Source organism: Solanum dulcamara, chromosome 3 (genome assembly GCF_947179165.1).
Source record: "Solanum dulcamara chromosome 3, daSolDulc1.2, whole genome shotgun sequence".
Lineage (NCBI taxonomy): Eukaryota > Viridiplantae > Streptophyta > Magnoliopsida > Solanales > Solanaceae > Solanum > Solanum dulcamara.
In genome coordinates, this window is record NC_077239.1 from 47,772,570 (window position 1) to 47,797,133 (window position 24,564).

Genomic DNA, 24,564 nt, shown 5'->3' on the forward strand with positions numbered 1-24,564 from the left:
GTCTCCGAATAGACCCTCGGAATTCGTTCGGAATCCGATAAAAATAAACCAGATATGCTACCCTACTAAATTCGATATTTCGGACTCAATGGCGCATTCAGAATTCTCATACGAGGTTATTATAATAAAAAGTGGGCCCCACATCCAAGAGTCATTTTAAGTCATATTTCACAACGGGCCTCGATATTAGTTCGGAAGCCTCAAAAAGCGAATGAAGGGTCGTTCTAGACCAAAATCAACATTTCGGAACTAACCGCGCTGTCAGAATTTTTATTCGAGCGCATTTTCCAAAAATGTTGACCAAAGTCAACTATAGGCTAAGTTTCAAAGTCAAAAGCACCAAATAGCCCCAAATTCGTATCGATTGACTCGATAGTCATTCCAACAGTGCTACTAGCCTAATTTGGTCATTCCGGAGCTGATGGAACCATCAAAATTTGAATTCGAGATTTCGTTGGCCCAAAACTCAAAAAGTCGCAACTAAACTAACTTAGGCCTTTAAAATACCAAAATGGACTCGGGACCTCTAAAAATTCAACCAATACTTCTTCTAGACCAAAAACCATCTCTTGAATCCAACGGAGTTGTCGGAATTCCATTCCGAGCATCGGAACTCCAAAAGTTGACCAAAGTCAAACCTTGGCTTAAAGTTCCTCAAATTCTCAACTCAAGGCCTCAAATCTTCGTTACAGCTCCAAAACTGATTCCGTAAAGTCTCCTAAGCCTATTTCAACATTTCGGAGCTGCTGGAATCGACAGAATTTCATTCTGAGACTCGTAGCTTCAATTGACCCCAAATACCACTTTTTTAACATTTAAAGCTTATGAAACTCATAATTTCCAAACACTTAACTTTTCATAGGATTTTCTAAAAATCAACACCTGGTAACAATTAGAAATGACTCGGGGCATCTAAAGGGAGGGGTAAAATGGTCATTTTACAAAAATTCCAAAAATGACCTTGAGGGTCATTACAATATCCACTACTAAAAGAACTTTCGTCCGCGAAAGTAAAAGTACAATCCCTCTCTAGAGGCACGAAAGGACGAGGGTTTTGGACCTGCATGCTTTGCCTAAATTTTAGACACCCTCTCGAGTTGAACAACGCCATCACAGAACTTAGGCTGAGAAGAAAATTCTCAATTTCACTTCCAACTCCAAAAACTCCTTCAGTCCTTTCTTGGGCTCCCACTCTCACTCGTTTAGCCCGAACTTGACTCAAAACACTGGATTTCAATTGAGGACAACCAAAATAAACCAAAACCACCGAATTGAGTAATACACGACCATGGCAGATACAACTCACTCAAAATTTCAAGTATTTGTCTTTTGTTTTCAAATCCTTTTCTCCAAGCCACTAAGGGCGTTCTACCAATCCTTACCTATCTCGAAAACCTTCAACGCAATTCGAAAATTGCCTATCGAACCATACAATACCTACCTCTAAGGAGTTACATACGCTACCTGAACATATGAGGATGAAAACAATCAAAACAAGGACACCCCGCGCAAAGCCCCAAATCCCAACCTCAACTTGAAAAACCAGAACTCAAAATGAAACTGATGTTTTGGAACTGAACACTCCTTAAGCTTCTGAAAACTTGACTCACACTCCTTGGACCAAACAAAGGGAACATCCTAGTGAGTCAAATGGATCAATGATGTTGCAATGGTGGAGAAACCCTCGATGAATCATCGATAATACCCAGCCAATCCAACAAAGCTCTGAATCTCTGTAACAGATGTGGGCCTAGCCCAACCACGAATAACCTTAATCCTCGTCGGATCCACCCTGATACCCTCTCTGGACACCACGTGTCCTAGCAAATGCCACAGACTCCAACCAAAACTCGCACTTTGAGAATTTAGCATAAAGTTGCTGGTCTCTCAAGGTCTGGAGCACAACCCTCAAATGTTGCACGTGCTCCTCTCTACTCCGTGAGTATACTAGTATATCATCGATGAGTACAATCATAAAAGAGTCAATATAAGGACTGAATACTCGAGTCATAAGGTCCATAAAAGTTGTTAGGGCATTAGTAAGTCCAAAAGACATCACAAGGAAATCGTAGTGGCCATAGCGAGTCCAAAACGCAGTATTAGGAATGTCGGTTGCTCTAATCTACAACTAGTGATAGCCGAACCTAAAGTCAATCTTAAAAAAATACAATCACAACCTGAAGGTGGTCGAACAGATTATTGATACAAGGCATGGGGTAATGAATTTTTTTGTCACCTTGTTCAGCTGCTTGTAATCAACACACACCCGCATAATCCCATCTTTCTTCTTAACAAACAAGATGGGTGCACCCACGGCGACACACTCGGGCAAATAAAGCCTTTACCTAGAAGATCCTCAAGCTGTACACTGAGCTCCTTCAGCTCTGTGGGAGCTATACGGTAAGGTGGTATAGAAATAGGCTTCGTTCCCGGCTCCAAATCTATGGCAAAGTCAATATCTCTATCTGGGGGTAGACCAGGTAGGTCAGTAGGAAAGACATCAGTATACTCCCTAACCACAGGAACTAAATCAATAGTAAGGGCCTCACTAGACACATCACGGACATAAGCTAAGTACGCTAAGCACCCGAATGCAACTAGCCATTGGGCCCGCATAAAGGATATGATCCCAGTTGGTGAGCGACTATAAACACCCTACCACAAGACCGGGGGAATACCAGGCATGGATAATGTAACGGTCTTGGCATAACAGTCCAAAACCGCATGATGAGGGGATAGCCAATCCATGCCCAGAATAACATCGAAGTCCAGCATATCAAGTAAAATAAGATATGCCCGAGTCTCATGCCCCTTAATAGTCACCACACAGGATCTACAAACCTGATCCACTACTAAAGAATCCCCTACCAGGGTCAAAACATGTAACGGGACCTCAAGTGACTCATAAGAAATACCCAAACGTGGAGCAAAATATATAGACACATAGGAATACGTGGAACCTGGATCAAATAAAACTGAAGCAGTCTGCTGACAAATAAGGATAGTACCTATGATAACATCATCTGATGCCTCAGCCTCTGCCCTCGCCTGAGCAGCATAGAAGTGGCCCTGTCGGCCTCCCCCATGAACATTCGCCCTACCACCTGACCACCTCCCTGGGAACCTCCCTGAATACCCTGCTGACCATCGCTACGGCCGTGACCCCGATCTATACCTCCTGGTGGAGGTAGTGCTACTACCAACGGTCTAGCCCAACCGGGACACTCCCTATCCCAGTGCTCCAGTGAGCCACAATCGAAACATCCTGAAGCTGAGGGACTCGTGATAACTCGTTCACGGTAGGAAGAAAGCGGACCTTATCCCCTCGAGCTTTGCCCTGCGATGGAACCCCCCCGAACGGAGTTGACTACCCTCAACTGCTGGCAGGGCAGCCTGAATCGGCCGGCTGGACTGATCCTGCTGGTACCTATCCTGCTGGAATCTCTAGCGGGGCCTGTCATAACTATTATGGCCCTTATATTGGGACCCATTGTAGCTATCATGATGCCTGGGTCTCTTATCGCTTTCCCCTTGGGCCTGACGATGAATAATATCAATCTTGCGGGCATGATCCACCACATCCAGAAAAGAGCAGCCCACAGAAACCAAGTGCTCAGTCCCCACACTCAGGTAAGGTCTCAATCCGAGCAGAAAAACATTATACCCGCTCCTCCTCAGCGGGTAGAATCATAGTGGCATGTTGGGAAAGCTGATGAAATTTGGCCTCGTACTCCGTAATTATCATGTGACCCTTCTCCAACCGATTAAACTGATTCGGGAGTCGGTCTCTAACACTCCTAGGGATGTATAGAGCCAGGAAAGCCTCTGAGAACTGGGCCCATGTCAATAGTGGTGACCCAGCTAGCCTGGACTGCAAATAAGAGCGCCACCACTGTCTAGCTTCCCTTCTGAACTGGTGAGCAGTGAAGTCGGCGCCTCTGGACTCCACAAGACCTAAGGAATGGAGTTGCTCCTGACAGGTAGTCAAGAACGCTCCAGAAAATGTCGGGGGTGACAGTCTTCTAAATACCCCTAACATCTTCTGATCCTGTAATGACATCACACCCTCCAAAACTGTTGGCGGGGGTGCAACAACTGGTGGAGGCGGCTGAACCTCAGGTGTTGGCTAGATGGACGGATCCCGCAGTGCTGGTATGCATGTTACTGGGGTCGGGGCCTGTGGTACAACCCCTATAGCTGTGAGGAGCTGCACAATCGCTGCCTACAGTGCTGGGGTCATAACTGGTGCAGCTGGGGGCTGAGCTGGTGGTGGTGGTCCCTCTGGCTGAGTAGGAATAGGAGCGTCCTGATGCTCCTCTACTAGCTTCGGCTCTATCTTCGGGTCGGAAGCTAGTGCTGCTCCCCTACCTACTCTATGGGGCTGGCCTCAAGGCCTACCCAGAACTGGTGGGTCATCATCTCCAATAGTACCGCGCGTACGAACCATTCCGATGAAAGAGCGAAACAAATGAGATTTCAGGAAACCAATAAGACACAAGAATGCACGAAATGAAGCAACATAGAGATCGTTCCTAATGACATCCTGTAGCCTCTCGAAGATAAGTTACAGACGTCTCCGCACCCATCCGCGAGACTCTACTAGACGTTAGCTCTGTACAAGTGAGACCAACGAACCTGGGGCTCTGATACCAACTTGTCACGACCCAATTTTGTAAGTCATGATGGCACCTACTATAACCCTCTAGTAGGTAAGCCAACCCGTCAACCCGGAACTTCAAGTAATGTGTTTGAAGGCTAAAACTATATAAGAGCATTGAATTATAAAAGTAAACAGAATGAATAAGCGGAAGTAAACCAAAACATGTTTTAAATAACTAAAGATCCCTCCCAGAACCTGGAAATCACAAGTACAGAGCTGCTATAAAATAAAAGACGAGTACAAGTCCCAAAAGTGGACCAGACATATATATACAACAACTGGCTAGTCTCAAAAGGCAAAAGACGGGCCATCCATTCTGAAGGAGACAGAAGTGATCCAAAAACGCCAAGTTATCACCCTAGTCTCCGAATCTGACTGCAACAAGCTCGATCTATTCGTGACAGTAGCTGGTACTCGGTCCTGCATCACGAAAGTAGATGCAGAGTGTAGTATGAGTACCAAAACAACAGGTACCCAGTAGGCATCATAGGCCGACTGAGCAGAAAAGGTGAAAACAATATGAAAAAGAGGAATAAGCCTAAATAGGAATCAACATAAGCATCTAAAGTGAAAAGAGTACTATCTACGAGAGCTACAGCTAACTATACCCAACTGGAACCCCATAAGCCCAGCCGGGACACTCGTACACAAGTTAAATAAAAACCCGAACGAACCCCCATAAGTTCGCCGAGTACACAGAATAGCTACAACTACCAAGGCTAGGAACCAATAATATGCGATGTCAGGAACCGAAGTACTGTATCATTTCCAAAACCCAGAATCTCCAAGAGTCAATCGATCTAGGGGTGACTTAGGGGTCGAGGCCAGGACTGGGACCCAGATGCTCGCCCGAATATTCAAAGTGGCCAAGGCCGGGACTGGGTACCCCGATGCTTGCCATAATACATAAGTGCGGGACTGGATACCCGGATGCTCGCCGTAATACATCGGTGCGGTCGAGGCCGGGACTGTGTACCCGGATGCTCGCTGTAATACATCGGTATGATCGAGGCCAGGACTGGATACCCGGATGCTCGTCATACTAGCAAGTCGGCAGAGGCCGGGACTGAGTACCCGGATGCTCCCCGATAATTCAGAACGGAGGCCGGGACTGGGTACCCAGATGCACATAGATAATTTATCCAATGGTTTCGAATATATCCTTTCCAACTAATCAACAACAGTACCGAGAATTTCCTCCCCAATGTGTTAACTGATAAGCCGCCAAAACTTGAACCGGAGCCGAAGCCAAACGATCACGAATTCTAGTATTGCCAACGCATCTCAAAAGTTATGACTATACCGAGTTATGGGTGGGAGTGTTATTAAGAGCAAGGGTATCGCCTAGCTAAGGCCAACTACTAGGCACTAGCCCGCTACACCATTCTACAGGGATCTAAGTCCACCGGAGCGACGCCGGGCATATAAAGAAAGTTTACATCCTATACTAAGGCCAACATACTCCACAGTATCAACAACATGCTCATTCAACTCTCCTTATAATACTAACAAATAACGATAAGATACACATGCTTCTAAATACCTGAAAAACCTGATAACAAGCCTAAATCATGATTTCTAACACCTATACTAAGGCCAACATACTCCACAGTATCAACAGCATGCTCATTCAACTCTCCTTATAATACTAACAAATAACGACAAGATACATCTGCTTCTAAATACCCGAAAAACCCGATAACAAGCCTAAAACATGATTTCTAACACCTGAGATATACAATTAAACTACCCAACCAAAATCCCAACTATTTCAACATGCTTTCACACATTCCAACTCAATCTAAAGAAAGGTAAACCGTAGCCTACCTGTAGGCTAAACACGCGAGCTTCAAATCACTGTGCTGGAGCTTTTCCCTTTCAAACGGCCTCGGAACGCTGCCAAGCTGTCAAAAATAGAACCACAACGTCGATACGGTCGTTTAGACACTAATTTCATAATTTTTGGAAATGGACCAATTTTGGGGTCGAAAACGGGAATTGTGGGGCCCACATACGAAATTCCAGATTTGACCCCCAAAACAGGTTCTACACGTCACCCCAAGCACACAAATCAGATTTATAACATAATTCGGGGTGGAAAATTACGTAAGACGATCAAAAATCAATTCCCACATTTTTAAACTAAGAAAACGATATAAGGCAGCCTCCTTACACGTCGATTTCTCAAAAACGAAATACTGTCAATCAAAACAAATTATACCATGACGTTCCTTGCGAAAAACCCCACAATCTAGCCTCAAGAATCACTCAAAACGGAGTTATATTGACCAAGATACACTCTTTCAAAATTCAATAAAATTTCATTCCGAAAATCACTAAATCTGCAGCTAAAAATCAATTTATTACCTCGAACGACATGCCAAAAACAGATTCTGAAACTTCCAAGATGTTCTCCTTAAATTTCCACGCAAGATAGCCTCTGGAATCACCCAAATCGGATTTATATTGGTCAAGAAATAACTTGTCAAAGTTCTTCAAAAATCCATTCCGAAAATGGATACTGCTGCAAATAAAATCACGATTTTTACCTGAATCGAATGCTCCAAATCAGTTTTCAATCTCTCCAATGCGTTCTCCACGAAAAACCTCACAATTTTGCCTTTTGAATCACCCAATTTGGAGCTCTAGAACTCAAGAAATGAGGGTTCAAAGTTGAGGAGAAAAATCTGAAAATCTGGTGCAAAATCTGCACTATTGCACCAGATTTTTCTGGTTTTTCATTATTTAAAGTCTCCGAATAGACCCTCGGAATTCGTTCGGAATCCGATAAAAATAAACCAGATATGCTACCCTACTAAATTCGATATTTCGGACTCAATGGCGCATTCAGAATTCTCATACGAGGTTATTATAATAAAAAGTGGGCCCCACATCCAAGAGTCATTTTAAGTCATATTTCACAACGGGCCTCGATATTAGTTCGGAAGCCTCAAAAAGCGAATGAAGGGTCGTTCTAGACCAAAATCAACATTTCGGAACTAACCGCGCTGTCAGAATTTTTATTCGAGCGCATTTTCCAAAAATGTTGACCAAAGTCAACTATAGGCTAAGTTTCAAAGTCAAAAGCACCAAATAGCCCCAAATTCGTATCGATTGACTCGATAGTCATTCCAACAGTGCTACTAGCCTAATTTGGTCATTCCGGAGCTGATGGAACCATCAAAATTTGAATTCGAGATTTCGTTGGCCCAAAACTCAAAAAGTCGCAACTAAACTAACTTAGGCCTTTAAAATACCAAAATGGACTCGGGACCTCTAAAAATTCAACCAATACTTCTTCTAGACCAAAAACCATCTCTTGAATCCAACGGAGTTGTCGGAATTCCATTCCGAGCATCGGAACTCCAAAAGTTGACCAAAGTCAAACCTTGGCTTAAAGTTCCTCAAATTCTCAACTCAAGGCCTCAAATCTTCGTTACAGCTCCAAAACTGATTCCGTAAAGTCTCCTAAGCCTATTTCAACATTTCGGAGCTGCTGGAATCGACAGAATTTCATTCTGAGACTCGTAGCTTCAATTGACCCCAAATACCACTTTTTTAACATTTAAAGCTTATGAAACTCATAATTTCCAAACACTTAACTTTTCATAGGATTTTCTAAAAATCAACACCTGGTAACAATTAGAAATGACTCGGGGCATCTAAAGGGAGGGGTAAAATGGTCATTTTACAAAAATTCCAAAAATGACCTTGAGGGTCATTACATGAACATTTGCAAAAATAGAGTGAAGAAGGTTAGATACCAATTTGTATCACCTAGATACCAATTAGATTCAAGTAATAACACGAAAGAAAGAAGGAATGGAGTTTCCCAAAAGTCCCGTAGCCTCTCAAAGAAAAGTAAAGGCGTCCCCGTACCGTTCCGCAAGACTCTACTAGACCTGTCCTTGTGTGATGAGATCACTGAACCTAAAGGTCTGATACCAAGTTTATCACAACCTAAAATGGGCCATGAGTGGCACCCACACTTAACCTCCTAGGTGGGAGAACCAACGATGTGAACCCCAACTTATAAAGTATAATAATAACGTGGAAGCTCAAACTTATAAAGTAAGAAATAACAATCCACAAGAAATTACTACATAACGTTCCCCAAAATCTTAAAGTCATCACATCAAGGACATATAATTCTAAATACTAAGTCTAGAATGTCAAACACTAAAATAAAATAAGTGACATAGTTCGTGTCCGAACACTAAGGACATCATGTCATGACTAAGAGAATCCATCACGAGCTAGAAGGATAGCTCACCCTTAAATCCGATGAACTTGAGATGGACTAGAGCTGAAGTGGAGTCGAAGTCTGTGGAACACTCGCTGCACTCCAAAAAATAAAACAAGAAAAGATACAAGTAGGGGTCAGTACAGGACAACATGTACTGAGTAGGTATCATCAGCCGACTCAAAATAGAAATTAATATACATAAAATAATAGTGGAAAATCAACAACAACACTTAACAGATGGCAACCAATGAACAATTACATAACCAGTCAACAATATCAAGATCACACATAAGGACTCAAGCCTCCACATCACACTCTTTTGAAATATGAGTTTTTGGAGATTGTGTAGTATTAAGTAATTTAATTTATTTTCCTTTAATATTACCATGCCGGAATGTGACATCCGATCTAAATATACCGTGTCGGAACGTGACACCCGATCCAAATATACCGTGTCGGAATGTGACACCCGATCCAAATATAATTAATTTATCATTCCTTATGATTACATTCCACTTCATTAACAATATTTCATCAAGCCTTCTTTATTCAAGGCACCATTTTTGATAGGACAAGTTCAAGATTATGGATTTCATGGCCTCAGGATTTTAGACCAATCACAACAACATATCAACCATCCAAACCACAACAATTAAATTATCATGACCCAATTTTGTAAGTCATGATGGCACCTACTATAACCCTCTAGTAGGTAAGCCAACCCGTCAACCCAGAACTTCAAGTAATGTGTTTGAAGGCAAAAACTATATAAGAGCATTGAATTATAAAAGTAAACAGAATGAATAAGCGGAAGTAAACCAAAACATATTTTAAACAACTAAAGATCCCTCCCAGAACCTGGAAGTCACAATTACAGAGCTGTTATAAAATAAAATATGAGTACAAGTCCCGAAAGTGGACCAAAAAGATATAAAACAACTGGCTAGTCTCAGAAGGCAAAAGATGGGCCATCCATGCTGAAGGAGACAAGAATGATCTAAAAACGCCAAGTACTTACCCTAGTCTCCAAAGTTGACTGCAACAGGCTCGATTTATCCACGACGATAGCTGGTGCTCGGTCCTGCATCACGAAAGTAGATGCAGAGTGTAGTATGAGTACCAAGACAATAGGTACCCAGTAGGCATCATAGGCCGATTGAGTAGAAAAGGTAAAAACAATATAAAAAAGAAGAATAGCCTAAATAGGAGTCAACATAAGCATCAAAAGGGAAAAGAGTACTACTTATGAAAACTACAGCTAACTATACCCAACTGGGCCCCCATAAGCCCAACCAGGACACTCGTGCGCAAGTTAAATAAAAACTTGGACGAACCCCCATAAGCCCGCTGAGTACACAGAATAGCTACAACTACCAAGGCTAGGAACCAAGAATCTGCGATGTTAGGAGCCGAAGTATTATATCATTTCCAAACCCAGAATCTCTAAGAGTCAATCGATCTAGTGGTGACTTAGGAGTCGAGCCTGGGACTGGGACCCAGAGGCTCACCCGAATGTTCAAAGTGGTCAAGGCCGGGACTGGGTACCCGGATGCTTGCCATAATACATAAGTGTGGTCGAGGCCGGGACTGGGTACCCGAATGCTCGCCGTAACACATCGATATGATCGAGGCCAGGACTGGATACCAAGATGCTCGTCATACTAGCAAGTCGGCGGAGGCCAGGGCTGGATACCCGGATGCTCCTCGATAATTCAGAATGGAGGCCGGGACTGGGTACCTGGATACTCACAGATATTTTATCCTATGGTGCCGAATATTCTCCTTTCCAACTAAACAATAATAGTACCGAGAATCTCCTTTCTAATGAGTCAACCAATATGCCGCCAAAACTAAAACCGGAGCCAAAGTCAACGATCACGAAATCTAGTGCTGCCGACGCCTCACAAAAGTCACGATTATATCGAGTTATGGATGATGGTATTTTTAAGAGCAAGAGTAACGCCTAGATAAGGCCAAACTACCAGACACTAGCCCGCTACACCATTCTACAAGGATCTAAGTCTACCGGAGCGACGTCGGGACATCTAAAGTAAGTTTACATCCTATACTAAGGCCAACATACCCCACCGTATCAACAACATGCTCATTCAACTCTACTTATAATACTTAACAAATAACGACAAGATACACATGCTTCTAAATATCCAAAAACCCGATAATAAGCCTAAAGCATGATTTCTAACACCTAAGATATACAATCAAACTACCCAACCCAAATTCCAACTATTTCAACATGCTTTCACACATTTCGGCTTAATCTAAAGAAAGGTAAACCGTAGCCTACCTGTAGGCCAAACACGCGGGCTCCAAATCACTGTGCTGGAGCTTTTCCCTTTCGAACGGCCTCGGAACACTGCCAAGCTATCAAAAATAGAACCACAACGTCGATACGGTCGTTTAGACACTAATTTCATAATTTTTGGAGATGGACCAATTTTTGGGTCGAAAATGGGAATTGTGGGACCCACATACAAAATTCTGGATTTGACCCCCAAAACAGGTTCTAAACGTCACCCCAAGCTCAAAAATCAGATTTATAATACAATTCGGGATGGGAAATTACGCAAGACGATCAAACAACCAAAACTCATAAATTCGGACTAAAGGACCAAAAATGGCAGCATCGAAATCAGTAGATTTTGGAAATACGAGACTCTTTCAACCCGAACAAATTGCACTATGATGATCCTTGCGAAAAACTCCACAATCTAGCCTCAAGATTCACTCAAAACGGAGTTATATTGACCAAGATACACTTTTTCAAAATTCCACAAAATTTCATTCCGAAAATGACTAAATCAGTAACTAAAAATGCATTTTTACCTCAAACAAAGCTTCTCCTAGCGTTTCTGAGATTACCACGAGATTCTTCACGAAATTCTATTGAATTTAGACCCTTGAATCACCAAAATCGGATTTATATTGGTCAAGATATAACTTGTCACAGTTCTTCAAAAATCCATTCCGAAAATGGATACTGCTGTAAATAAAATCACGATTTTTACCTGAATCGAATGCTCCAAATCAGTTTTCAATCTCTCCAATGCGTTCTCCACGAAAAACCTCACAATTTTGCCTTTTGAATCACCCAATTTGGAGCTCTAGAACTCAAGAAATGAGGGTTCAAAGTTGAGGAGAAAATCTGGAAAAAAATCTGCACTCTTGCTGCAGATTTTCTGATTTTTGCCACAATTTAAAGTCTCCGAACGAACCTTCGGAATTCGTTCGGAACCCGATAAAAATAAAATGAATATGCTAACATACTAAATTCGACGTTCCGGACTCAATGGTGTATTCAAAATTCCCTTACGAGATCATTTTAATAAAAAGTGGGTCCCACACCCAAGAGTCATTTTCCACAACGGGTCTCGATATTAGCTCGGGAGCCTCGAGAAGTGAACGAAAGGTCGTTCCTGACCAAAATTGACATTCCGGAACTAACCGCGATGTCAGAATTTTTATTCGAGCGCGTTTTCTAAGAATGTTGACCAAAGTCAACTATAGGCTAAGTTTCAAAGTCAAAAGCGCCAAATGGCCCCAAACTCGTATTAATTGCCTCGATAGTCATTCCAATAGTGTTACTAGCCTAATTTGGTCATTTCGGAGCTGATGGAACCATCAGAATTTGAATCCGAGATCTCGTTGACCCAAAACTCAAAAAGTCGCAACTAAACTAACTTAGGCCTTTCAAATACCAAAATGGACTCGGGACCTCTAAAAATTCAACCAACACTTCTTCTAGACCAAAAACCATCTCCTGAATCCAACGGAGTTGTCGGAATTCCATTCCGAGCATCGGAACTCCAAAAGTTGACCAAAGTCAAACCTTGGCTTAAAGTTCCTCAAATTCTCAACTCAAGGCCTCAAATCTTCGTTACAACTCCAAAACTGATTCCGTAAAGTCTCCTAGGCCTATTTCGACATTTCAGAGCTGCTGGAATCGACGAAATTCCATTCTGAGACCCGTAGCTTCAATTGACCCCAAATACCACTTTTTAACACTTAAAGCTTATGAAACTCAAAATTTCCAAGAACTTAACTTTTTTCATAGGATTTTCTAAAAATCAACACCTGGTAACAATTAGAAATGACTCGAGGCATCTAAAGGGAGGGGTAAAATGGTCATTTTACAAAAAATCCAAAAAATGACCTTGAGGGTCATTACATAAATGCGTAGTAAACTTCACACATATTACTCAATGAATATCAATCACTATTAAGAGTCTATCGATGATATAGAATAAAACCATAACCTACCTCAATCGAAGAACCAAAATCAAGCAAGCTAATTGACCAACACTTTTCCTTTCTTTAATGCCTCAGGACTTTTCCAATCTATCAAATATACAATATTCATAAGTAGACAAGTTCGTGGATATCCATACTATATATATATATATATATATATATATGTTTAACCTAAACCCAACAACTCACTTAATTTTATTATCAATTCCCTAAAACTCAAGCCTAGGGTTAAGAGGTAATTCCTCTAAATAATATAACTTTGATGGATTTCATATAAGAACTACTCCTAATATTTAATTACATATCTCAAAACTTAAAATATAATATAATAAGCATAAGAGATTCCCATAACCGAAACTCAAAACATATCTAGAAACTGCAACTACGAAAATAACATACAAACATGAACCTATTGTAAATCTATTACGTATATAATTTCCAATTATTACCAAATCAAATGCCACTCATTGACATCACTACCAATAATGAATACTAAAAGTTAGTCTCCTCCCATAGGTTGAAAAGACACAATTTTCAACCAATTTGAAAACCAATTATTTACACACCAACGTATAATAACTGTTTATGCTTATATATATATCCTAAAATCACCACCTGCACACACTATCACCTTCCAAGTCAATTCTTCCTATCTAATCTATATATTATAATATATTACAACTCTTTAAACCACATATACCTACTATCATTTAATGCTAAGTACTTAATGAAAGAATAAAGGTATTCTTACATGGTGCTCCTCTCCGTTTGCCCTCTTCCGCCGCAGGTAAGGTTCTTTTTCTTTTTCTTTTCCTTTCTTATTAATTAGGTATTTAAAAGTTATAACCCTACTAACTTATTTTAATAAATATGGAATAAGTGGTACAGTGTATTAATTAAATTATAAATTTAACCCACCAATTAAATTAAATATCTAAAGTTACCCCTCAATTAAATAACCTTAGTTATCAATTAGTCCAAAGTACCCATTAAAAATTTACGGGGTGAGTCCTTTATGAAATAAAAAGTTCTAGTTCTCAAAACGACCTAATGGGTCGTTACAAATAATTTTGAAGAAGTTGAATCAGACGATACAATATTTATATTAACTGATACTGATTATTATTCTTCGTTAGAAGAAGACAGTCAAAATGAATAATGAAATAGAAACTGATATAATAGAAGAAACGATAGAACTAGTTGGAGAATATAAACAAGATATTTTTATTAATAAAAGAAAATTAAAATAAATACAAAAAGAAAAGTTTTCTTTAATTAACTACCTAGGATTTAACGTAAATATACTTGATAGATTCGGATTAAGAAAAAGACAACATCATTTATTTTATGGATTAAATATCCAAGAAAGAGCGTTAGAAGTTTCAGTTACTTCTAATAAAATAATGATTCCTTTATTATCCAAAAAAGATATTCAAGATAAATTACGAAAAATAAAAGCAAAAATTCGAAATACTCTAGGATGGATACATATAGGAGCAATCCAGATAATAATAAAATCCACATTTAGAGAAGGACTAGATACTCTAATAGATTTAGTTATTATAGATAATAGGATAATAAACAGGAAAGAAGTCTGCTTAGGAATACTATGAGGAAATTTACAATAAGGAAAGATTAAATTTAATGTCTATCCTAGAATTTCATACCATCTTCTAGATAAAAACTTTGATAAAACTTTAATCTTAATACAAGATTTTAAAAGAAAAGATTTCTTTCATAAATACAATAGACCCTATTCGATAACATATGTAATCTCATATGATATTTCTAATACACATCATTCTGATTACTTTGCCATAAAAGAGATAATAGATTATCCCCATCTATTTGAAGAAGTTAGTCAGATACAAATGCCTAGTATAATACAGATACAAGAAATAGAAGATACACCATTAGATTTAGATTTACAATTCAAACCTTGGTACAATCAACAAGATTCCACATCTCGACTATCCTTTGAGGAAACTCGTGTCATAAATCCTACAGTGATGATAAGAAGAACACAATCGGAAATAGTTAGACAACCTATTTTAGAAGAAAAAAATGATGAAATAAAACATTATAAGATAAAAAAAGAATATTTTAATGGTATAAAATTTATTTCCATCAACATCCTATTAGATACAGGAGCTAGTGGAAATTACATTAACCTTAGGCTATGTAACCATCTCCAACAATATAAACTAAAAGATAATCATCTTTATACTGATTTTAATGGAAAAAGATATGAAATAACAAACATGATAAAAACCATTTTAAGATTCAAAGATAACACTATACCTATAAGACTATTGGTTGAACCAAAAAAAAATAATGATATGTTAGAAATACTGCTAGGAACCACTTTCCTAGATAGTATAAAACCATATGATATACTTAATCATGGTATCAAGATTACTTACGACGATAAGATAATTTTCATATAAAAATGACAAGTCCATATAGTATGTATATACCAATAGGAATAACTTATAAAGATTACAAAGCAGAATATTTTGCTACCTATATAGATAACGGATCAGGAATATACTTTTGTAGACCAGAAGTATTCTCCAAAGAATACCTTCAAAAATTACCCATTACTAAGGGAAAAGATATATCTAATAATATCGTAACAATGTCTAAAGGCATTGCTCAACTGATCATACTACTAGGATATTTTCTAATAAAATGTCCTCAATTTTATTTCCATAATACCGGACAAGATATTCTATTAGGAAATAACTTTTTAGAAATATTTCATACTGTTTTATATGATAGAGTTTTATTTCAAATAAAATTCAAAACTCCTTGCCAACATATTATTGTGGTAAAACGATTTAAAACTGCTTACTCCAAAAGATTACCTATTCACTTTAAACCCCGCACAACCCAGCGTGGTGATATAGGATATCAAGATAAACCGGTATTTCCAAAAAGTACTCCTTTACTTCAATACGATACGGATTGGGACAACCCTCAAAGAATAAATAAACAATATAACAACTTGTTAGAATATCAAATAACTTTTAATAAATTAGAAGAAACTTTAGACATGATTAAACAAAATCTAGAACAATGCTTTTCAGAAAATCCTTTAGAATTTTGGGATAAAAATAAGATAGAAGCCAAGTTAGAAATAAAACATAAAGATAAAGTTATTAGAGTAAAACCAATGAGATACAACCCAGATGACCAAGAAGAATTCCAAAGATAGATTAAGGAATTATTAAGTCTTAGAATAATAAGACCTAGTAACTCCCTCATAGTTCACCACCTTTTATGGTTAGAAACCATGCAGAGATAATACGAAATAAACCAAGGATGGTTATTAATTATAAAAAATTAAATGATAATACTATATTTGATGGATATTTCCTACCACATAAAGAAAGTCATTTCAAGAATTATTAAAAAAGGATAAGAGCTTTGAATTTAATGAAGTTTTAATGAAAAAAGTTAAAGATATTAAATCCATTTGTAACATATTACCCAAGTTACAATTACCAAAAGATAGTGATAATTTAGTCTTAGAAACGGACGCTTCAGAACACTGCTAGGGTGGTGTACTAAAAAAGATAGACTATGATTTAGATAAAAACAAGGTGGGAGAAAGCCTATGTAGATATTGTTCTGGAACCTTTTCAGATACTCAAACTCGATACCATATTAACGAAAAAGAATTATTAGCAGTAGTAAAGAGTTGTCAAAAATTTTATTACTTTTTACTACCCAAACGATTTACTCTCAAAACTGATAATACCCAAGTAAAAGCGTTCATTCATAATAATTTACCATCCAAACCGGAATACAAACGATTTATTAGATGACAAATATTGTTGTCTGAGTATTCTTTTGATATTAAAATTATTCGTACTGACAAAAATGCTACAGCAGATTTTCTTACCAGAGATGGAAGAAATAAAAACCCATCTCCAAGAAATTGATAAAGGCTTCACAGATATACAAACAACTATTTCTGATATAATCGAAATAGTCAATTTCGATTGCGACCAATAGAATGCTGATAAATTACTCAGCATATGTGCTCGAATAACTTCCAGGATGGGCTGCAGTGACGCACATGATACTATGCCAAATTTGATAAAAATTCAAAAAGATGATACCTCTACAGTAGAGACACAAACATATAAGTATAATAAAATATCTTTCAGACCCCAGAGACCTCAAAAAGGAATTACATTGGGAACAATGAAAGATAAGTTTGATAAATTACTCCCCTTTGATGGTGAAAACCAGGAAAAAATAATGAGAGATTTATTTTCTCTCAAGACGATATCAAATCGATACATTGATTGTACTAGAATATACCCCAGAATTAATTATCTACAAGATTCTTCTCCTCAGGAGATTAGATATTGGTATGATTTCGGAGCTGTTAATTCCATTTATTTAACAACTCCCAACTTTCCCAAAATTAGCCGATTACCATCTTGAGTTCAAGATGGCGTAAAAAAATGTTATTTGAATAATCCCACGATTACGGTGAAAGATATACTGGTCCTTAAGTTTATTTCTTTTGGACCTGATTATTATAAAGAAGAAAGATACCATGCATATCACTTTATGCAAATTGGCAAAGCCGATGATTTTAATATTATTAATAATTATCAAGAAAGATCTTTTGTACGCTTCGCAAAAAAAGATCTTCATTACCAACGAGCAATCGGTTTAATAATAGTTCTTCAAAACATGGAACATAGTTTCAAAAGAGGATTCAGGACCTACGGAGGAACGAAAATACACTCCTCCATTATGATTTCCCCTGCTAAAACTGCACCACCATCGGCAAAAAGATATATGCAAACCAAGATAGACCTGATCAATAAGGGAATTATTAGATCAAGTCCGCAGGTACAACAAAGATTATGCAAAATGCGAAGGCACGAGAAAGGCACATGTGAATTTTGCTCACCTAAAAAGGGAAAAGTAATTGAAGACGCCATGTCAACATCGTCCGAATAAAAAGGCAACAAGTGGACGATGAGAAGAAGGCATCAGAAGATAAGGATGAAGGGAAAACGTAGAAGATAAGAGAAAAAGAAAAAGGATAAGGATAAAGAAGATGATAGAGACATGAGATAATGACCCCTTTTGTCATGTTTTAATAATGTAAAGAAAGAGGGGCCCATCTGTAAGTTTCTTTTCTTTTTCTATTGTAAAGTATTAGGTAGAGTCACTTTAAAGTATTAGGTAAAGGTCACTTTCAAGTTTATTTAAACATGTTGAAATGTAAGTTTTAAAGTCCGTCGTCGCCTCAGTCTATATAAGAGACAATAGTCTGTAAACGAGGGCATCAATCAAAAAAGAACCTCAAATATCTCCTCTCTTTTGTAAAATACCCTCACTATCAAGATATGAATAAAAACTAAAAAGTTTTTGAGTTACTTTCTTGAGCAAATATTATTATTACTGATATAATCTTTTTCCTTTTATAAAAATACAAGTATCCCCTTCCATATCACCCTTACGCATTAGAGTAGAAAATGAACTAAGGTTGTGCTGAATTACGCTGAAGGAACGACAGAGAAGTTACCTGTTTTCAGGTTGGGACTGCGATATCCGATAAAAGTCTCATCGGATATCCGGTGTAATTTTGGTTAAAGCGGGACAGGTATGGAAGCGTGTTGGACCCTTGACTTTTTATTTAAGTTAAAGTATTATACTGTTATAAATTACCATGCTCTTGAAAGTTACTGTCACGACCCAAAATGGGCTGTGAGTGGCACCCACACTTAACCTCCTAGGTGGGAGAACCAACAATACAAACCCCAACTAATAAATATAATAATAACGCGGAAGTTCAAATAAATACGTTTTTCCCAAAACCTGAAAGTCATCACATGAAGGACATCTAAATTCTAAAACTAAGTCTGGAATTATCAAACACCAAATAAATAACATAACATGTCCGAAAACTAAGAACGTCATGCCATGACAAGAGATTCCATCGCCAGCTAGAAGGATAGCTCACCCTGCAATCCGATGAACTGGACACTGACTAGAATTGAGGTCGAGTCGAAACCAATGGAAGACTCGCTGCACTCCACAAATAAAACAAAGAAAGATACAAGTAGGGGTCAGTACAGGATAACATGTACTGAGTAGGTATCATCGGCCGACTCAAAATAGGAATCAATATGCAATAAGTAATAGCTGGAAATCAACCGTAATACTTAACAGGTGGCAACCAACAAGATCAAGATCAAGTGACAACACAATGAACCATTTCATAACCAATCAACAATATTAAGATCACACATGAGGACTCAAGCCTCCATATCACACCCTTTTGGAAAGTGAGTTATTGGAGATTGGGTAGTATTAAGTCATTTTAATTTATTTTCCTTTAATATTATCGTGTCGGAACGTGACACCCGATCTAAATATACCGTGTCGGAGCGTGACACCCGATCCAAATATACCGTGTCGGAACGTGACACCCGATCCAAATATATCGTGTCGGAACGTGACACCCGATCCAAATATACCGTGTCGGAACGTGACACCCGATCCAAATATAATTAATTTATCATTCTTCATGATTACATTCCACTTCATTAACAATATTTCATCAAGCCTTCTTTATTCAAGGCACCATTTTTGATAGGGCAAGTTCAAGGTTATGGATTTCATGGCCTCGGGATTTCAGACCAATCACAACAACATATCAACCATTCAAACCACAACAATTAAATGCATAGTAAATTTCACACATTACTCAATGAATATCAATCACTATTAAGAGTTTATCTATGATATAGAATAAAACCATAACCTACCTCAACCGAAGAACTGAAGTCAAGCAAGCTAATCACCAATGTTTTTCCCTTCTTCGAAGCCTCACGTTTCCAATCTATCAAATATACAATATTCATAAGTAGACTAATCCGTAGATGCTAATATTATACATATGTTTAATCTAACCCAACAACTCACCCGACTTTATAATCAATTTCTTAAAACTCAAGCCTAGGGTTAAGCCCCAATTCCTCCAATATCATGATTTAATAATACTTATATAATATAATATATCTAATAGTTAATTATCTATCTCAATATATTATAACTTAAATCATAATGTGATATACTTAGAGGTTGGCTATTCATCTTAGCCACCTGTACCGATGACACATCAAGTTCTACCAACTTGCTGTGCAACGAGAAGCACCTACAATTCAAGAAATACACCATTCATTAAATTAATTAACGAGGGTTCCACTTAAGCCAAAAAAAAATAGTACTAAATGAAATTTTAAGGCTAAACACTTCCTTGCTCATCACTGGCTAATCATAATTCCACTCACCTCTCAATATTATTTTATTGCCAACTAATATACTAATATAAAATGTAGATCCTAGCAACTAATGTGTAGAACGAGAATGAAGTTTTAGTCATTATTACCTGAAGTATTGATTGCTTCTCTTTGTGCCGCCGAACCGTCCCTTTTAGTTTGCAGTTCGTGCATAGCAGTGGGTAATAGAAATATTAAACCCTATTCCACTTTATTTTAATAAATATGGATAAGTGGTATAACATATTAACTAAATTATCAATTTAGTCCACTAATTAACTTAATTATCTAAATTTACCCCTCAACTAAATAACTATGGTTATCGAATAGTCCAAAATACCCATTAACAATTTATGGTATTAACCTTTTATGCAATAAGAGCCCTAGTTCTCAAAACGACATAATGGGTCGTTACAACAGATACCAATTTACCCACCGTTCGTCCCCGAACGGTCAAAGAAGAGCGAGGGTAGAAAAAGGTACCTGACTCAACAAACAAATGTGGATTTCTTCCACGCATATCCGCCTCAGTCTCTCAAGTGGACTCCTCAACTGGACGATTCTTCCACTGAACCTTCTAATCACCTTATTGGCGATCAATCATTTTCTCTACTATTCTTTTGCATCAATCTTTAACCATTCAAGTAGTAAATGGTTCTCAAACGGAAATCTAAGTTGAACAAGCAAATTTTCTCTTCCTTTTTGACTAAAGTCTACCTTTACGTTCATAATTGCCCTTTTAATCGCCTTTCAACTAGTCGTTTGACTAGCACAGTAAACTACTAAGTAACTCTCTGAACACCAGTTCAGGACATATCATGAGTGATGAAAACTTACTACCTCAACCTCTAGAGAACTTCCGCTGTATGCCAAGATGCAGATATTCATGACACTCTCCATACACCATTGTGATAATTGGACTAGATCTACTTAATCCCAGTGTGACACATAGAGTCTTGAGTTAATTTTCACTTCCGGACAAAATAGGATAGCTGAATGATAAATAAACACTGGTAAATCATATGCACTCCACTATCCTACAGATCATATTCCTTATTCCATCTTGTTTCCACAGCACTTTATATCCACTAACACCTCGTATGTTTGAGATAGATTTTTTTTTTGATGAAGTAAGAATCTTCATTGAAGGCATCATAAAGTTTTACAGAACTACAAAAGAGGTTTCAAAATATAACGAGTTAGCTCTATTACATAAGGGACTATTCTAGGACCAGTGATTCAATAAAAAGCTCAGGAGAGATATCACAGATATATTCCCGATCCTAGTTAAAATTTTGTTTCTCCACATGTCACTTGGATCCTAGTTAAAATTTTGTTTCTCCACATGTCACTTGGTCTTTAACTCGTACTTTCTTTATGTATTCTCATAGCAACATTTCATCTCTGAAATTTCAATTGTGCCACATCAAAGGCTTGCTTATCGTCAATCTCTACCATCTTATCAACCCCTGCACCTACCATAAAACCTCTTGGACATACCAACCGTGTTAATGACTTACATATACTTAACAGACTCACACCTTGCACCAAATCCTTTAATTGCCACATGCATTGCCATCTTCATCACCTCTTACAATATTAAAAAGATAACTGCTCCATCTTCCAAATCAACTTTCAAGGTTTGAAGAAAAGGAACTTTCTGGAAAGTACTTTAAGTTTACATCATTTCAGTTGACTAGCGTTAATATCGACATAGAGGTACAAATACTAATTATGTTAAACACCAGTCAAATGCCAATGTAAAATAGATCCTTGAGGAAAAGAAAAAAAAATCATTCCAAGTCCAATGAGACACCAACGCAATTAATAATCCAAATCTGAGTATCTACAGGTTCACTAGCTATTTTTTATGGTAATTCATTTTAAGAGATTAGATTCATGTGTCTATACTCAGATTGAGATGTTGATGATCTCTGCAATATCAATCCGGATATTATACCAGAACAACAATAGAACAGGTAGAGTACCTATTAAAAATCACTCAATTAAGTATGTTCTTTATATAACTTTTAAATAATACTATCAGCATGCCACTTAAACACCTGAGATTGGCTCATTAAAGTACATACTGACATCTCAAGAATCAATATACACATAGCTCTACTTTTTATGATCATATTCTAACTAACGTCCTTAAGGGAATGTGTCACCTAATTCTCTTATCTATCAACGTTAGCTCACACCTTGAAGATCTTTATGAATTCACGTATCTTAGATTATCATTGATTGTCTCTCTATCGACCTTACTATATCCTTCGTTAAAAATCCAACTGTACCAGTTACCAAACTCAAAACCACACACAAAAAAAAACTTATCGCCACACTCGAGTTGAACGCATGTAGATTTTTTTTCTATCCATCAGTTTTTAACGCCTATAAATGACACGTAACACTATCACCATAACCAGAGCAAAACAGATGAAATCACGTGTCTTTGAATTCAATTCTCCACTCTCTCTGAAGATACATCTTTGGTCTTGCAGTCACAATAATTATCCTCATTCTCGCCTCCTTCTAAATGTTAAACTACATCCCACTAATTTCTTCCATTTATGACTCTAGCTCCTTTCAATTCTATTTTAGCGGTGTTTCAACACATCCTATAACTTTCCATACGACCACATGACTCACCAAATAGTAGCAAACCACAATCTTAGATATTCGCAAGTCGTTATTATCATACCAAATTTATTAAATCGAAAATTCTTAGCATATAGTTGCATCCCAACTACAATCTATTATGAACTCTTATTACCATCATGTTCAATAGCTCTTACCATCACCACAAGTCAACCTTGTCATCGACATGACAACCTTAAACCCAGATATACCAACCAAATCCAAAGGACTAACCCAATTTTACACGCACTTTCTTACTAAAATCTTTAATTACCTTTACCCAAGTTTACTCATTGGGACTTTCTTTATCCATAATCTTGTCGTTCATATATCGATCTTCTTCCTTGGAGCTTATCATGAAATCACCGGCCCTCATTTAGAATCCTCATGATACACTCAACAACCTAAACACATTAATCTTATCAAAGATCCACCATTAAAATCTTCCTTATAAATAATGCTTAACCCAAGCATCCGTAGTAACAAACTAGTTGGTTTCTCAACTGTAAAAGCAACATCGGATCTCATTATACGAGCATGTGATATAATTGATAACTCCTTAAGTAGTTAGTATTCGCACTTGATAATCAGCATATCCATTTCCATATACAACTAGTACCACATTATACCTATTAAGAAGATCATACCCAAATGGCCCACACATTTCTACCCATTGAATAGCTGCAAAACATTACCAAATGTGTTCCATCTCTAGCCCAAGAGATATGCATTCTTTCATAGGTCAGGTCGCTAGCAGAAGTAACACAATCCATAATCTAGCCAAGTAAGCATTGATATCATTATAGTAGTCATATCGTGACCCTTGTTTTTATATACACTCAATCTATGAAACTGCAATAGAGATTCTGGCCACAATCCTTTCACAAAGTGGCAAAATCCGCTCTTCTAGACTGAAGCAAAGTTGCATATTTGGATAAGGCACGAAACCTGATCTCACAGGCTATAACGAATATCTTTCCTTGCTCTATATTTTGGAACTCATCTCCCCTCTTGTCCCTCTAGGTCCAGGGGATATACTTCTCTATGAAGAAGTCAGAAGATGTTTCCTAGCTGCCTGATCTCTGCCCCTGGTGGGCTTTCTTCTGCGACCTCTACCACGATCTCTCGTTACTAACCACCTCTAGCTACAACCCTAATGGCTGGCTCAGGCGATGCTATTGTTTTAGTTCTGAACATTTGCGAAAATAGAGTAAAGAAGGTCAGATATCAATTTGTATCACCTAGATACCAATTGGATTCAAGTAATAGCACGAAAGAAAGAAGGAATGGAGTTTTCCTAAAGTCCCGTAGCCTCTCGAAGAAAAGTAAAGGCGTCCCCGTACCGTTCCGCAAGACTCTACTAGATCTGTCCTTGTGTGATGAGATCATCGAACCTAAAGCTCTGATACCAAGTTTGTCACGACCCAAAATGG

At 38.0% G+C, this 24,564-nt stretch overlaps 1 long non-coding RNA gene across 1 annotated transcript; it reads right to left on the minus strand.

Annotated features, from left to right (window-relative positions):
• Positions 1 to 4,903: 4,903 nt before the first annotated feature.
• LOC129882573 (uncharacterized) lies at positions 4,904 to 7,410 on the minus strand. The gene is made up of 4 exons (XR_008765803.1): positions 7,210 to 7,410; positions 7,028 to 7,100; positions 6,488 to 6,564; positions 4,904 to 5,080 (listed from the first exon to the last, which is right to left on the minus strand). It is a non-coding gene; the product is annotated as an uncharacterized LOC129882573 (long non-coding RNA).
• Between the last annotated feature and the right edge of the window lie 17,154 nt (positions 7,411 to 24,564).